Here is an 18,192-nt window from a genome sequence, read left to right as displayed (position 1 = left end):
GAAAGAAACTCTTTTCAACAAATGTTGCTGGACCACCTGCATAAATGCAAGGTTATAAACTTCTGCTCATCAGAAGTCACCATAAAGGAAATTTTTAAAAAAGTGACAGAGGTATTTATGACAGATATACATGATCAAATACTTTTATCCAACATATGTGAAGGGCTCTAACAAATCATTTTTTTTAAATCAAACAACTTTGGACCAAAAAAATTGGAAAGATATTTCACAAGAAAAATATTTAAATGGGAAATAAGTACATGAAAAGGTGCTCTACAGTTTTAGTCATCAGTGAAATGACATTAAAAATACAATGACATACCACTTCACTCCTACTAAGATAGTTAAAATTAAATGTCAACACCAACATTGGAAATGATGTGCAGCAACTAGAGCTCCCACACATTGCTGGAGCAATGGAAAACTGACCATAAAACCATGTTGGAAAAGTGGTGGTTTTCTTACTAAGCCAAACATATTGACCCAACAATTCCATTTGTTTGGTTTATCCCTGATATTATTAACATATGTAAGTAAAATAATTACATATAAAATATTCTAGTAGCATTACTATTATTTGGCATAAGAACTAATACCAGTTGACAAGAATGGATAAAAAATGTCTGATATGTTCAGAAGGGACTATCATTTAGGAAAAAAAATCTGCCAAATAATGCAACAATAGGCCTGAATATCAATATTATGCTAATATTATGTTAAACAAGAGAAGCATAACCAAAAAAAAAAAACCACATTCAGCATGATGACATTTACATAAATATTGAGAGTTGGTAAAATTAATATATTTTAATAGAATCATTGGGATGTGTAAGATATGTGAATAAGACCAAAGAAATCAATCAACAGCCAACAGAACACCCTTTGGCATTCCTAGAGTGCCTCAGGGAATGCCTTGAAATGTATCCCACCGCCAACGACGCTGAGTCATTGGAAGGGAGTGCAGTCCTGAGGTCATGTTTCATTTCCCAGTGTTCCCCTGACATTAGGCATAAGCTTCAGAAACTGAAAATGGAACCAGATACCCCTACCTCTTGCCCAGTCGTAAACCAGGTATTTAACCAACATGTAGAGGAGGAAAAGTCAAAGGCTAAAAACCCCCATCTAGTGGCTATTGCCCTCCAATGTCAACAGGTTGGCACAGGAATCTGGATTAATTGCCCATGGAAGTGCTCAACTCTGGTGAATGGCCTCTAGGAATAGCAAGCCAAGGAAACTAGGACCCAGTCAGTGCACCATATATGAATATGAGGAACACAGGAAGAGAGAATGCCCTTGCTACCCACCGAAGGGGGATGGAAATGACAGATCCTGGCCATCATCCTCAAATGGTCTAAATAAATGAAGAATGACGGGGCCAGGGCTCCTAGGCTGGCACTCTAATTGACCCCTGAGGAGCCCCAGCTGACACTGGACACAGGGGAAAAGCCTATTGAAGTCTTAGTTGACATCAGTGCCATTTACTTGGTTCTGAACACCAGATCAGGCAAACTTGGCCATAATAGTTGTAAAATTGTGAAGATATGAGGGAAGACCCAAGAACAGGCAAAGAGGCATTAGAATGTAAACTGGATGAAAGCATGCTCACTCATTCCTTCCCATATCTCCCCGAATGCCCTATACCCCTGCTAGGAAGAGATAGCTTACATAAGTTGGGGGCTACCATTCACCTAATGGGAGACAAACTGGAGACTGGCATCACCTTAGAGAAAGAGCACAAGATGATAATGTAAATGGCTGAGGACAGACCTACCCAGACAGAGCAAGTCAACCTCCCTGGGATGAATCCTGTGATCTGGGCCCAGGGACAGGTAAGATGAGCTACAGGAGCCAGTCCTGTGATAGTCCACCTAAAATCTGACATACACGGCCCAGTAGAAAACGTACCCTCCCTGTCAGGAGGGCATTACACCTGTTATGCAGGCCTGATTGACCAGGGCCTTACTAAACCTTGCCAGTCAGCCTATAATAAACCCATTATCCTTGGAAAACCCAGTGGAGATGCCAAATGGTACAGGACCTCAGCGCAGTCAGTGAAGCCACTGAAGGTATATAGCCAGGGGTCCTAACCCCTGTGATCTGCTGGCCACTCTGCCGTCTGCCAGGACCTGGTATTCTGTGTTAGATTTAAAAGGTGACTTCTTCTGTATTCCAATTAGCCCTGGAGTCACTAAGAAAGTTTTGCTTTGGAGTGGCAGGACACAAACATCCAACAAAAAACGTAATACTGTTGGATAGTCCTACCCCAAAGGTTTAAAAATTCCCCCACCATCTTTGGGGAAACTTTAGCTAAGGACCTAAGAGATCAATGTCTGGAGGAGGGAACTGTCTTCCAGTAGGTAGATGACACTCTGATCGCCAGTCCTACTAAGGAGGCCTCTCACAAAAATACTGTAATCACCCTGAACCACTCAGCCAATAAAGAACATAAAGTGTCAAGAAAAAGGCTCAATTATTACAGCGTAGGGCGAGGCACCTAGGCTTCTTTCCCACAGCAGGGCAGAGAAGCCTACCCCAGGAAAGGGAAGAAGCCATCTGCAGCCTCGTGGCTCCTAGAACTGGAGGACAGCTTCAGGGTTTCCTGGGGATGGCAGTGTGGCCGCATCTGGATCCTGTGGTCTCATAGCGAGGCCTGTGCATGAAAAGCTGAAGGGAAGGGATGAATGGAATTCAGATGCGGAGGGGCCTTTCAGGAACTGAAAAAGCAGTTACTTCAGGCCCCTCTCCTGGCCCTCCCAGATTTAGCTGCACCCTCTGACCTTCACATTCATGAGAGAAGGGGAATTATCCTTGAGGTATTAGGTTAAAAACTGGGACCCCTTACTCAGGTGGTTGCTTATTTCTCTAAACACTTAGATCAGACTGCTAAGGGATGGCTCCTTGCCTCCAGGCAGTAGCAGCTACTACGACCTGCTAAAGGAGGCTGAGAAGTTAACGTTTGGTCAGCCAGTCACTACGTGGACACCACAGCAGGTGCAGGCTTCAGTAAGTTCTAAGGAACAGAATGGCTATCCCCCTCGAAGGTTGATTCAAGTCCAGGTTAGCCCCGTGGCTACCACAAAAAACCCGTCACACGTTAAATCCTGCCACCCTGCTCCCCACAGAAATGGGGCCCCTGGAGCATGATTGTATGGGAACCACAGACATAATCTATCCCAGTTGCCTCGATTTAGGAAGTGAATCTCCCGAACGCTGAAGAGAAATGGTTCCCAGACGGGAGCAGTTTTATGGGAGAGGGAAGAGGGCTGGATACGCAGTGACCGCCCAGACTAAGTCACAGAAGCAAGTTTCAGTGGGACTTCCACCCAAAAGGCAGCGCTGATAGCCCTCACCCAAGCCTGAGAGCTCGGGACAGGGAGGCTCTTAGATGTGTACACAGATCCCCAGTATGTGTATGCCATCGTACACGCACACGGGGCTGTTTGGAAGGAAAGAGGAATGCCCACTGTGGAGAATAAACAGGTGAGAGAGAGGAGACTATGCAGGCTTCAGCTTACAGAAGCTCTCAGAAGAAGTATAGCTTCCAAAAAAGGTGGCACCAGTTCACTGCAGGGGTCACCAAAAGGGGGGGTCAGAGGTGACAAAGGCAAACAGCAAGGAGGGTGCAACTGCCAAAAGGGCAGCCCTAGAACCAGTAACTTGGCCCCTACCCCCTCATACCTCCAAGGCCAGATCCATCCAATTATTCCCCAATGTACACAAAGGAAGAGTTAGACAAAGCCTGAAAATGGGCTTCAAAAGAGTTCCAGGAGGCCATGGGGAGCTAGTTAATGAACATGGGTTGTACTTTCCACAAACTGCAGCTTGTCTGCCATCAGGGAGGCTCATCAGGGAACTCACTATGGGAGGGAAGCCCTGTATTATTGGTTAGTTGAGGTCATGGTAACTCCTGGCATAAAAAATACACTCAGACAGTTGAGACCTGCCCCACCTGCACAATGAATAATTCTAATACTAGACCCCAGAGAGGCCCCGAGAGAAAGCATATTCAGACCAGAGGGACAGATCCTGGGGAAGACTGGCCAATTAATTTCACTGTTCTGCTGAGAGTACTAGGACTTTTCAGGTATCTCTTGGTAGTGGACACACATTTCTGGGTGGAAACAAGCATTCCCTGCTAGAACTGAAATGGCAGTTGAAATGGCTAAGGCATCACCAAAAGAAATAATCCCCAGTTTGGGGCTCCCAGGATCCCTAAAAAAGATAAAGGTCCAGCGTTTGTGTCCCAACTGACGAAGGGGACAAGGAGCATCCTGGGCATAAAATGGACTTTGCACTCGGCATGGGGACCCCAAATCACTGGGGAAAGTGGAGAGACTCAGTCAGACCTTGAAACAGGCTGTAGCCAAGCTTTGTCAGGAAAGTCAGGAAAATTGGATTCAGTTACTTCTGACTGCCCTGCTCCACATGCAGTTAGCCCTAAGGCATAAGTTGAAGTTATGTGCATGGACCCACCTCCAAAGCCTGAGAGAAGGGACACCTTAACCCCCTTGAAATGGAACAGCTCAAGTGTGCCCTCCAGGTAAGAGAAACCCTGAAATCCCTCATGGAATATGGTAACCAGGTGCTACCCGCACCCACCGACCTGGCCCTGCAGCCCTTCCGGTCAGGAGCCTGGGTGAACCTAAAATCCTAGAAAACTAACCGCCCACAGGACCAGCTCACTCCTGAGTGGAACGGACCCCACTCGGCGTCCTAACCATCCCTCTGCCCTAAAGATGCAGGGACCACCCTGTGGGGACATCACACTCCAGTGAAGAGGGCCCCAAGCAACAGACCCCCTCAACTACTCATGTGAAACTCTCTCTGACCTGAAGCTTCTCTTCCGAAAACAACAAAAGTGTGACCAGGGAGATTCAGGCCAGGGCAGCGAGCCTCAACAACGGAGCACACTTTGCCTTCAGGCAAAAGACCCAGACACCATCAATTTTAGGAAAACCTTTGCCATGTGACCACTATTCTCTTGCTAATGTTTGGGCCATGCATTGAAATTGTCTAATGTCCTTTGTCTCCAAAGGGTTAGACAAATGGCGTCACTCAGGGACACGAACAGTCAGGACTAAGGCCTGGTGACAACTCCACATATCTAAAGGCAGTTGGGGAGAGGTCCTGCTCCCCAACCCGGGGTTATGACGGTGCCCAAATCTGCAGGAAGCAGTTACAGAGGACAGACCTTTGCCCCTCAGTGTCCCTCAAGAATGACGAGCAGGACACAAAAGGCAGAGGAGGGATCTGAAACCGGCAAAGCCCATTAACAATTCCTGGGAAATAACAGAATCCAGCTAATAAAATAAAGTCTAACCTTTTTTTTTTCTTTTTCTTTGTGCTTCATCTAGTTTCCTTTGCTCATAGTGGGCCAAAAGCAAAGACCTTGAACCTGGCTCTTCAGACCAGAGTTCCTCCTGCTAAGTGGCTGTGCAGACGCCTCAGTGGGCGAGCCGTGTGCAGAGAGGCTGGGCCAGTGGAGGTCCCTATAAAGCGGTCCCATCCATGCCTTGTTGGATGCAGGGTGGTGGAGGGGGAGTATGTTCTCTAGAGCACAAGCCCGCACTTCTCCCTTCTTTATCAAAGAATAAAGCTTTCCTTTGCTTCTAAACCAAACTTGGTCTCGTTCTATTCGCTTGAACAACACCAGGCAGGAGGACCTTTGTTGGGGCCTGACTCAAGAGTGTGGGTAACAAATTCATTAGATGTACACAATAATGGGAGAAGTAATATTACACTCCCTAACCCAGCTTCTAGGGGAGAGGATGCATACCCATTGCCGAAAAGATTCCTAGAGAACCTTTATAAATGTGTGTATAAATAAGCTGTTTCCACTAAGAAGGCAGATTGCTTACAGAGGATCCTTAGTGAGGATTCATCCAAGTGAAGGAGACCACAGAGAAATTCTTTCTATCTCCTTGAAGCCTGTATCACCTGCCTGACGAATTTGGATTTTTCAAAGAAATAAGCCTGGCACCTTATTTCTTATATGTAAAGAACCATGCAGTAAAGAGCCCCACTAAAGACTCAGTCTAGCACTTAATAACTTATTAATAACACATATCTAACCTTCTCTAAGGGTTCAACCATTATAATTTTTGAGAATTGTGACACAGTGGAATAGGAAAATTTCCATTTCATGTCCTAGTCTGCTCCATCCCCAGGAAGGATGCTGGCAGGGCTTGAAATTAAAAAGGCCTTGGGGAGGTGAGAATCTCAGGGAGGCAGGACCTCAGTTTAGTGCTGTCAGTACAAGGAGAAGGAGGGTGAATTCCACAATACCAAACAGTATGGTATATTCTGTTTTCTATCTTAAGTTTTTCACTTACCATTAAATTATATGCCATTTTCCATGTCACTAAATATTATTCTAGGAAATAATTTTTAAGGGTGTGTAATATTCCATTGGGTAAATGGACTAATATTGTTGGTTATTTAGGTGGCTGCTAATTTTTCTGACTTATAAAATAAACTTGTAACAGCAATCATCATATAATTTTTTGTAGCTTTTGGAGGAATAACCCTCCCAGACTTCAGACAATACTACAGAGCTATAGTAACCGAAACAGCATGGTATTGGCATTAAAAACAGACATATGGATCAATGGAACAGAATAGAGATCGCAGACATAAACACACAGACCTACAATCAATTAATTTTTGACAAAGCAGTCAAGAATGTATAATGGAGAAAAGACAGTCTCTTCAGCAAGTGGTGCTGGGAAAATTGGACAGCAGCATGCAAACCAATGAAATTAGAAAACTCCCTTACACCATACACAAAGATAAACTCAAAATGGCTTAAAGACTTAAATATAAGACACTATAGACCTCCTAGAAGAAAACATAGGCAAAACATTCTCTGACATAAATCCTAGCAATGTTATCCTAAGGCAGTTGACCCAAGCAATAGAAATAAAAGCAAAAATAAACAAATGGGACCTAGAAGCAGACAAAAAGCTAGATATGAGCAGCGAAAGGGGGTCATGGGCCAAATGGCAGGAAACCATACATCTAGTGAACAACAGGGGTTCTTGGGCAGACAGAGAAAAGCAGGGACCTTCAGACAGATAAGAAATCACACATTTTGGGGTGACATGTGTCCTGGAGGCAGCCAAAGAAAGGTGGAAAAGGCAGGAATCTCTGGCATCTGAATGTAAACTTTTGCTCAATATGCCTTCATTACAGTAAAACTAACCTTGCAGATAAGAAGTACACATCATGCACCTTCTGACCCAAACTAAATAAGGACAAAAATCCCCCCTTCCCTAGAGAAGGTGGAGCTGGGATGGGGATCAGGGAATATGACCACAAACTCCTCCCTCCCGAATGAATATTCCACCTATTCATTTTTACACTCTCTGTAACCAGCATGCCAAACCTGAGCCTGCCCCCCTTTCCCCTTGACAGTGTACTATTTATCCCTTAATAAATCCTCACTTTACTTTCTTGACCTCTGTGTCTTGTCTTTGAATTCTTCCTGTGACAAGACAGGAACCAAATCGCCTGCAACAGATCTATGAATTTTGCTAGGTCTAGGGACTCCTACCCGCCACTGCTCTCCATTCTGAGAGGCCGAATACACAGATGACGGCCTGACCATATATGACAAGAGAACTCTGACCTACAACCTCTGCAGCAACCAGTCCAGAAAGTCAAACCACAACATCTGCAGCTGCCCAGAGTGGTAAGGCTTTGACCAATGACTGCTAATGTCCCTAATTTTCACCCCTGCTTCCAACTCAGGACCAATCAGAGTTAAGCCAAACATGTTTCCCACAGCAATCCCATGAGACACCTTGCTCCTAATTAGCCTGCCTCCAGCTCCCCTTGCCTACAATCTGCAATCAGAGCACACCTGAAGCCTTGACCTCTTTTTTCACTATAAAGCTTCGCCATTTTCCTTGCCTGCCTTTGAATCTCTGCCAAAGCAATGGTGGGTGGGTCCCCTGCTCTAGCAAGCTCTGAATAAACAACCCTTGTTTGTTCTCAGTTGAGTGGTCTTCATTTATTTCCACAGTTCTTACTGATTAGGCAAGAGATTGATTTTATTAGAAGAAACAATCAAGCTTGTTTAGGTGCTAGGCATTCTGGCTTTAGAGCCAGCCATTTAGGGAGCTGTCTGGGAAACACCTGCAGGTGCTGGGGCCTGTGGAAAGTTGCAGCCCCTCCTGAAGATGGGAATGTGGGATAGGAGATGAAAGCTCTGGCAGAAGGAGAAATCCCCTCTTCTGTGCCATTTTAGTATCCATGCTACCTGGAAATGAGTTCCCAGGGTCACCTTGGGACAAATTTGCTTGTTGCACCACAGCTGCAATCTTATTAAAACAGAGTACGCAGGGGGAACAATAGAGCTTTATAAACATTTATGAAACCAGAAGAACATCAGCATGAATCTAAACATGGGATGAGACAGATGTGGGGAAGGATAAGTGAAGCTGAGATTTGCATTATACTTTAAAATTATTTTTTAATCGCAGTATGAAATTAAATAAACTTCAGTGTGGAAATGGAACTCACACAAGAGATTTAAAAAGAAACACCTGATTGTTTCTCTTTTCCTCCTTCCTATTCTGACACTTTTGAAAGGGCTCTGAGGAAACTCTGTAGTTCAGATGGAGGAACCTACTAGCAGTACTGATATCCAGGGCTTGACTCCTGTTCTTCAGCTTCCATTCAGATGTGTATTTATTTAGCTTTGATTCCAGTTCTTGAAAAAAGCTGGTTATCAAATTAAATAGAAGAGCGATCCAGGCAAGACCAAAGAGATCCCAAATTAGTAATGAGATTGAATAAGTCATGGTGTGAGTCTCTTTCATAGGATTTTAAACTAAAGACAGGAAGCAAATAACATGCAAATAGTCAGATGGTGACTCTTCCCCATAACATTTTCTTTCATTGATTCACACCTAGAAAAAGACCGCCTTTTACAACCTGATTCTGAGAACAAATTAGAAATTAAAATAAAGCATATCTAAAATTATCACTGCTTTCAAGGAAAGAATATAATTTAAATTACAAATATTCAGATTTTATACATTTTTAGAGCATATCTGGAGGTTGAAAGTTTTTCTTCCCCTTTGAAACTTGTCCTTTTTAATAAGTATATTTGCAATGAGGTAATTTATTTATCATTGCTACAGCTAGGAAGCCCTTAAAACAAGAGAAGGAAAAGATACATATATAACACAAAATCATTTAAAACTGGATTCTGGTTTCGTTAACAAAAATACAGTGTGTTTCATTGTACCAGTATGTTTTCATTGTACCATTGTATTTCTTAGTTTAAAATTCTATGAATTGATTGCCTATGTCATTAGAAATCTTGAGACAACTCTTTGAAGAAGGAAAAGAAAATCACTCATAATTGAATCATTCTAATACTGTAATACTATATATAACTTACACACTTCCTTTGGGTCTTGTCATTTATTTTCCATGATTGCCATCTATTTGAAGAAGGAGGTGTAGCTGAGAGAGAATGAACTTTGAAGTCAAAGAGAAGTAATCAGAGACAAATAACACAACAAACACATTGTGATTTATCACAAGAATATAAATTAACCTTGCTTATTAGACCATGAAATAACAAGAAATACTTTTAAGTTATCAGGCATTAAATTATTTGATATTTATCTGTAATTTCATAAATTAAACAGAAAACATCTACAAAGTATAATTATCAGAGAACAAACTGAATAAGTCTAATTGGTGGGTTTCACTCACTTTTGGTTTAAAGTGATATTTGGTTAACTGTCTCTGGTGTAGCTTCTTCCAAACACTGCCTCCCAAAACACATGTGCACGTGTGTGCACAAACACACCCCCCCCAATAAAAGCAAAATATACCTAAGCCTGGGATTCCAGTCTATTGACATAATCCAAGTGTATATTTTACTAACTAAAAAGGAAATGTAAGAAATTTCTGTATTAGTAGGTAGAAAAACACAGGAGATAGTCATACCCACACTAACACAGAGAAAAAACTTATGCACTACAAAATCATAGTTCTATTACCAAAAACAAATCAGAGAGCTAAGGACATGAAAAAAAAAGCCTAAACGAACTAAATTTTAGAAAGTGACAAGTCCTTTCTAGGAGAGAAGATACTCATGGCTGTTTGCTTTCCTGTAGGGTGGCCCTCCCAAGTGCAAGAGAGGGTGTCCACTGAAGTCTGGCGGCAGGGCAGGGGAGCTTAGTGAACCTGCCTGAAGAGCATCAAGCCTTCACTGAGTGAAGGCAGCAGCTGGCAAAGGGGAGAAGCTGAAGACTGGAGAGCAAAAACCCAAATACTTAACCTGGCTGTAAACTGGAGAGATTGTCCTGATTCTCTAGAGCCTCATCAGTACTCAGTTCCCAAGCCTTGCTGAAGGGTATGTCTTCATTCAGCCCTCAAAGTAATCCAAGCCAGCGATGAACTGAATCTAACTAAAGCTGCAACAAAGCCCGGGCCCAGATCATCTAAAGAGTCAATCGCTCCCTCCCACCCCCAACCCGCCAGCCCATACTAGTAGCCTGGAAAGCTCAAATTATTCCATAACCTATTGTTTTAAAAATAGCTCAAATAAGCAGATTTACAGCCCTTTAGAGAATGCCTGCTTTGCATAGTCTATGAAACCATGCCTAACATCTGAGAGCCAAAGATAAGATAAATCCTGTAGCTGTAAAAGACTCCAAGCCTGCTTTTTGGAACTCTCTGACCCAGAGACCCCCGTCAGGTTGCTGAGTGACACCACCTAGACCCATAAGCCCCTCTGACTCTCCTCTGCCTCCAGAAGTTCCCTGGCCCTCCTCTCTTTCTGGGTGGTGGCCCGCATGCTGTAACCTCTGGACGGCCTCATGCTGGAGAGATCTACCCGACTTGCAGAGCTATCAAAGTGTAACCCAAATAAAGCTCAGGCATGCTACTGCAACCTCATGGTCATACCCTTTTCCTTGATCAGCTCTGAGATCTCCTGAACTCACTACAGGAATTGATTGTAAGGGATCATAAGGGTACTTCTCAGGTGGTGGAATGTAATAAAGTCTGACTTTATTTTTCGTATTTGACTGCCTGCAGTTTCCAAGCCTCATCCCTCCCTCCTTTCCTTCTTGTCCCATATCCAGAGAAAGCATAAGAAAACTCACACACGCTCACACACGCTCACACACTCCCTCTCTCGGTGGCTGTGGGAAATTCAACCATGAAAGCTCTGGTCCACACAGGGGAGTTCTCATCCCTTTCCCAAACCAATAAAAGCCAAAGCCAGTCACTCCTCTTGCTCTCTCAAGAAATTTTCAGACCCACTTGAAATTCATCTTGCTCTACTCAGAAAGTCTCATTATATGAGCAATAAGTTTCTTTAAAACCACCACTACACACAACTCTATGTACAATATACATGACTACTACACATATACACTCTTGGGGGGGGTGTTCATCTCAACATACAAACCAATTTTGGTTGCAAGGTCTTTCCTGCCTCTGTAGAGTGATCACAACATGGACATATTCTATATCCTGTTTTCTAAATGCTTGCACTGAGGCATACATCAATTAAATTTCATCACACTGAAGACTTATGATCTGTGTATTTCACTATAAATAAAGTAAATCTTAATTTCAAAAGAGAGCACATTTTTAAAAAATCCCATTTATAGTATTGGCAGTTAAGGATATTTGGGTTAACTTTCTTTGCAGAACACAAATAAAAATATTTGATTACATGTTTTAAAATTATGTTAAAGTCATCAGAAAACATAAAAGTTTGGGAAACTACTAGACCACATTATAAGCACAAGAGTAAGCCACTTTTTCCTCAAAGGTATTTTCCTATTTTAAAAGACTAGGGCATTTGTTTTTGCAGCCTCTGCAGTGTGGTGGAAGCAACATAAATCAGTCTCCAGTATGAAGCACTCCTTACATTAAGCTGGAATCCCAGTATCTTTAGGGAATATTTGAATCAGAAGTATCTCACCAGACATGCAAAGAAAGTTTAGAAAGCATGGTTACGTGTAAATAAACAGGAAAAAGAACAATATAATTGTAGCAGCTTCTATTAACATGTTATCTGAATTCTATGCCTTTAAAATTTTTTTCATCTACTTGATATCATTACTAGATACAGTTGTGTATACTTTTACATAGCTTCTATCATCAGGATTTCCCTAAGTCAGTAAAAGCTCTACATAAATTGAAATGCCAAGCTTTCTAAAATTTCTTCAATGAACACTTTTATTTCTTTAAAAGTGTTTTCATTTTAAAATTATCATTCTTTGTACTGATAAGAGAATGTTATTTTTAAAAAGATGAATAACAAACTTCATAATATAAGATGAAATTTTCCATTATAAAATCAGAAGCAAATTTCTCTAAGAATGCCAAGGAAGTACTCTCTCTACTCTGGGAATCCAGAACAATGTAACAGGCTCTTCTGAGTGATATTTAACACAGTTCTTAGATTTTTAGGTATGTATCTATAAACTATGTTTATTCATACAAAATTATCAATCTATATATTAAATATTAATAATTTAATTTTTAGTTCTATTTAGATTAAAAATGCACACTTTCATATCTGGGTAGGAGGGAGTGGTATGTGATGGAACAATGTTCCAGTTGAGAGCAACTAGAAAAGTCAGATAAATTAAAAGCAAAATAAAACAAACTCATGTTTTGAGGCACTAGACAGCTGCTAAAGTGATCAAGACCTGAAGGGCTAAGATTCCAGGTAGGAGAGATAGGCAGAAAGCCTACAGCTGCTTTTTCTCTTGACTTCTTGCTTCTGTCTTTCAGTTTGGGCATAGGCAAAAGGCTGTGGATCTGGGCTAAGCAGAAGGGCACTCTGAGGAACAGAGAAATTGGTAGTCTTATAGGGTCAGATTGACACAATTGGAGATCTGAAGGATTTCAAACCTATACCTTGTTTTCCCCTCTGATACACTGCCAAATTCTGAAGCCACATGAGGTTGAAGGCTAAAAAAGGTAAGCTAAAAACTTTAAAAGCAGAGCAGAGTTTCCAGTGGATTCAAGGGCAAGAAAACAAAGAACTGACTTTAAGATCAAACTAAGAGTGGTCTTGTGAACACACTAGGCTTTCATTCATTTGAAGGTTGTGAAGAACTATGATTTAGGAACAGGAGGAAACCAAAGGTAAACCAAGGCTTTACCAAATCTGTAATCTAGTCTCAAATCATACCATTCCTGACTGGGTCAAGGTGTTCAGTTACCCTCTCCATATCCCTGTGTCTCTATATGCCTAGCAGAGGAACCCTTCTGGAGGAAGATAGCATTCATCACCTATAGCATCTATAGTTTTTGAAGCATCCAACCAAAAATTATCAGGCATGCCAAGAGACAGAACCGTGTGGCCAAAAAAACAAAAGGAAGAAAAGAAGACTATATAATAGACCTACAGGTATTTCAAATATGGAAATAAGTAGATAAGAACTTTAAAATAACTATAACTATTATATTTTTAAAAGTATAATATGGAAAAATAGATGAAAAGATGAGGGATTTCACCAGAGAAATGGAATCTACAAAAAAGGGTGAGGGGATTAAATGGACATTTTAGAATTTTTAAAATATGATATTAAAATTAAGAACTCATTAAATGGATTTAAAAGCACATTACATACAACAGAAGTCAGAATTAGTAAACTAGAAGGCAGGTTAGTAGAAAATATCCTAAGTAAAGTCAGAGGAAAAAAAAAGGAAAATACATAAAGTACATTAGAATATGCAAAACCCAATGAGAAGGTCTTAACATTTATGTAACTGGAGTTCCAGAAGTAGAAGAGAGAAAGCGAGGAATACTCAGTTTTTGAACAGATAGTAGCTGAGAATTTTTCAGAACATATGAAAGATTTCAGTTCCTCAATTTAATAATTTTTGTGATCTCCAAGTAGAATCAATACAAAGCAAACCACACTGAAGTAGGTAATAGTTTCATTGCTGAAAATGGAAGACAAAGATAAAAGTCTGAAAATAAAAGCAGGTGGAGTGGGATTGGGGAAGTACAGGGGAAAGGCTCCTTACCTCAAAGGATCAACAACAGAACTAACAGCTGAAATGATGGAAGCCAGAGACAATGGAATGGGATTTTTAAAGTCCTGTAAGAAAATAACTGCCAACTTAGAATTCTATACCCCTAATGACTTATGAGTTATTTTAATCTTGACTCATGTCTGTATGGTTCTATCCCTCTCCTTTTGACATCTTTATTTAGGGAGGAATTTGAAATACATTTTGGAAAGGTTTATATAAGGTATAGGATATATGGTTTATCACTTAAGTCTAGTATTTTTATTGTATATGCCTTTTGTTTTTCAAGTGAGATCAAGCGAGTATATTTAGTTTAAGAGGAATTACTCTGTATCTTATTCCCATAGTCAGTGATCATTGTGGGGTGAGGAGAGAGGGAGGTGAAGGGCATGGGTTTATTTATACAATGTTTTTATTTAAAAGGGCCCGATCTCTATCTTAGCTCTCAAAGAAATCTGTTAACATTTCCATTTGATCCTTTATTTTACATCCTGTTTCAATCAGTTGCTGTGATAGCGAATCTTATTTCAACATTATTAAGACCTACCTACTGTATAGTCTCCAAAACCAATAGTGCTTATGGTGTTGAACAAATAATAAATTCCTTCAATGTAAGTCCAGTTCTCTAACGACATGAAAACAAATGGTGGTAACACCAGGAAAAAAAGTGATCCAACTGTAATGAAAAGTAAGTTCTTCCAGAGGTAAACATTTTTCTAAAATATATTAGAAAAAGAGATACCATGTTAGCATTTATATCATATATTAGCAGAATTCAAAAACTATCTTTTGCTCCACTAGTTCTTACCTACTTCTTCATTGCTCAGAGACTTGGAGCCCTATCAAGAGACCCTTCTTTTGAATAATCCTGCCCCTGGGAGTATGTCTGGGCTCTATTGCTCTACCTCCTGTCATTCTTTGTTCTGCCATTTTCCATTTTTTTCTCCTGTTCTTTCTTCCCTATGCTCTGCATCTAAACCTTCATTTAAGATTAATTTCCATGAGACACTTAACCCCACACCCCTTCTAAGATTTCCCCTGCCTAGATATTAGGCTACAGTTCCTCTTAGATCTGGGCTCTGCATGCATATCCCCAGCTTAGCCTGCACTACCAACCTGGACACGGCCCCACGCCTTCCTGCCTGCTTATATAAGTTACATAACTGTCCCTGGAAGAACAGAGCACTCCTTTTTGAACTGGCATCAAAAAAGATATCATTTATTGTATAGAAAACCCCACAGAACAAACTATATTTAATTTTTCAAATAAAATCAAGGCATTCATCTTACAATTCAATTTCTTATTTATCAATTTCTTTTTATTGTCTGATTCAAGTCTCTAGTCATTTATTATAAAGTCATCACTTATCATTCATCTAGCATCTTCTGCCCTTATTACTGGCCAGCATTACATGAGATGTAAACAAAGGTAAAAGAGACTTATTTTATGCCTTCATTAATCTTTGATAAGTAACTAAACATTTAGAAAATTTATTTATCATTTATATATGTGAATATCATTTACTTACATTTACATATAATTTACTTCACAACATTGGGGACTGTGAATTCTAAGTACCACAATAACAGGGCTGATTTATCAAAAATACTATTGCATAAAGAGATTTATATTTTGATAGTAATTTGTTGTAGTGGTCACATTATAGCCTGGCTCTCTTACTATTTATTCTCTTTTATACTATTTCGTTTTTTTTGCTGACTGCTGTAGCTAGGACTTCCAATACTATGCTGATTAAGAGTGGCAAGAACAGGCATCCTTGTCTTGTTCCTGATCTTACAAGAAGTAATTTCAGCTTTTCACTACTGCGTATAATGTTAGCTGTGTGGGTTTGGCATATATGGCCTTTATTATGTTGAGGCATGTTCTATGCCCACTTTCTGGAGAGTTTTTTTTTTTAATCATAAATGATGTTGAATTTTGTCAAAACTTTTTCTGCATCCATCGAGATGAGATTGTTTTTATTCTTCAATTTGTTAATGTGGTGTATCACACTGATTGATCTGTGGATATTGAAAAATCCTGTCCCTGGGATAAATCCCACTTTATCATGGTGCATGATCATTTTAATGTATTGCTGGATTCCGTTTGCTAATATTTTGTTGAGAATTTCTGCATCTATGTTCTTCAGTAATATTGGTCTCCAATTTTCTTTTTTGGTTAACTCTTTGTCTGGTTTGGTATCAAGGTGATGCAGGATGAACAGAGAGCCCAGAAATAAACTCATGCTCTTATGGTCAATTCATCTATGACAAAAGAGGCAAGAATATGTAATGGAGAAAGACAGTCTCTTCAGTAAGTGGTACTGGGAAAACTGAACAGCTACATGTAAAACAATGAACTTAGAACATTCTCTAACACCGTATACTCAAAATGGATTAAAGACTTAAATATAAGACTAGAGATCTAAGACTCCTAGAGGAAAACATAAGCAGAGCAATCTTTGATATAAATCAGAGCAATATTTTTTGGGATCTGTTTCCTAAAGCAAAGGAAATAAAAATGAACAAATGGGACCTAATTGAACTTAAAAGATTTTGCACAGCAAAGGAAACCATTGACAAAACGAAAAGACAACCTGCAGAATGGGAGAAAATGTTTGCAAATGATATGACTGATATGGGATTAATATCCAACATATATAAACAGCTTATAAAACTCAACATCAAAAAAACCCCACCTTATTGAAAAATAGGCAGAAAACTGAATAATCATTTTTCTAAAGAGGAAATGCAGATGGACAACAAGCACATGAAAAAATGATCAACATTGCTAATCATCAGGAAAATGCAAATCAAAACCACAATGAGATATCACCTCACACCTGTCAGAATGGCTGCAATCAAAAAGACCACAAATAACAAATGTTGGTAAGGATGTGGAGAAAAGGGAACCCTCATACATTGTTGGTATGTAAATTGATGCAGCCACTGTGGCAAACAGTATGGAAGTTTGTCAAAATCTAAAAATAGAACTACCATATGACTCAGCAATTCCACACCTGGGTATTTATCTGAAAAAAACACCCAAAACACTAATTAAAAAAGATACATGCACCCCAATGTTCATAGCAGCATTATTTACAATTGCCCAGATACAGATGCAACCTAAGAGTCCATCAGCAGATGAATGGATAAAGAAGATATGATACATATACACACACACACACAATGGAATACTGCTCACCCATAAAAAGAATGAAGTTTTGCCATTTGCAACAACATGGATAAACCTTGAGGATATTAATACTAAGTGAAATAAACTGGTCAGAGAAAGACAACTACTGTATGGTATCACTTACATGTGGCATCTAAAAACGACAACAAACTAGTGAATATAACAAGAAAGAAACAGACTCATAGATACAGAGAACAAACTAGTGGTTACTAGTGGGGAGAGGGAAGGGGACAGGGGCCAGATAGGAGTAGGAGATTAAAAGGTTCAAACTATTATGTATAAAAAGTAACTAAAAGGACATATCGTACAACACAGGGAATACAGCCAACATTTTATAATAACTATAAATGGAGTATAACCTTTAAAAATTGTGAATCACTATATTGTACACCTGTGATGTATATAATATTGTACATTAGTTATAGTTCAACTTCAAAAATACATAAAACCCTAAAATGTATTTAACTATAAAAAATAAAGTAAAATGTCTTATTTGAATTCTGCTAATATCTAGTATCGTTTCTATAAGCCTGAATGGGCAAGATTGCTAAGCTTTACTTGAAAGGGGAAATAGAATGAGTTGAATTTGGCCCTGTTGTGATATAGTCTCATCACTGATTATTGACCTTGATCTGTTTTCAAGGCTTCTGAGGACCACATCATCAAGGCATTGAGATGGGGATATGCCCATCTCTGTTACGAGGCGGATCTGTGGGAGAAGGGAGAAAGGCTGGTGAAGAGCTCACTCAAGAGTCATGGTGAGTTTTCCCTGAGATGCACAGCAGCATCCCCAGCTGACCACACCCTCTGTCTCTTTGTCCTTTGGGTTAACTAAAGAAACAAAAAGGCTGACAAAATCAGCTCCCAGTGAGGGCTAAGTGCTCCTCCCACTCCACCTCTTCCCTGCCAGTCACTCAAGTTCGGCAACATTTCTGGTCCAGGCGCTAGATGTGTGATCAGTGTTTCTA

The sequence above is a fragment of the Vicugna pacos genome, chromosome 6 (genome assembly GCF_048564905.1).
Source record: "Vicugna pacos chromosome 6, VicPac4, whole genome shotgun sequence".
In the NCBI taxonomy this organism is placed as follows: Eukaryota; Metazoa; Chordata; class Mammalia; order Artiodactyla; family Camelidae; genus Vicugna; species Vicugna pacos.
The sequence above is the reverse complement of the archived record's forward strand: the minus strand, read 5'-3'. Positions refer to the sequence as shown.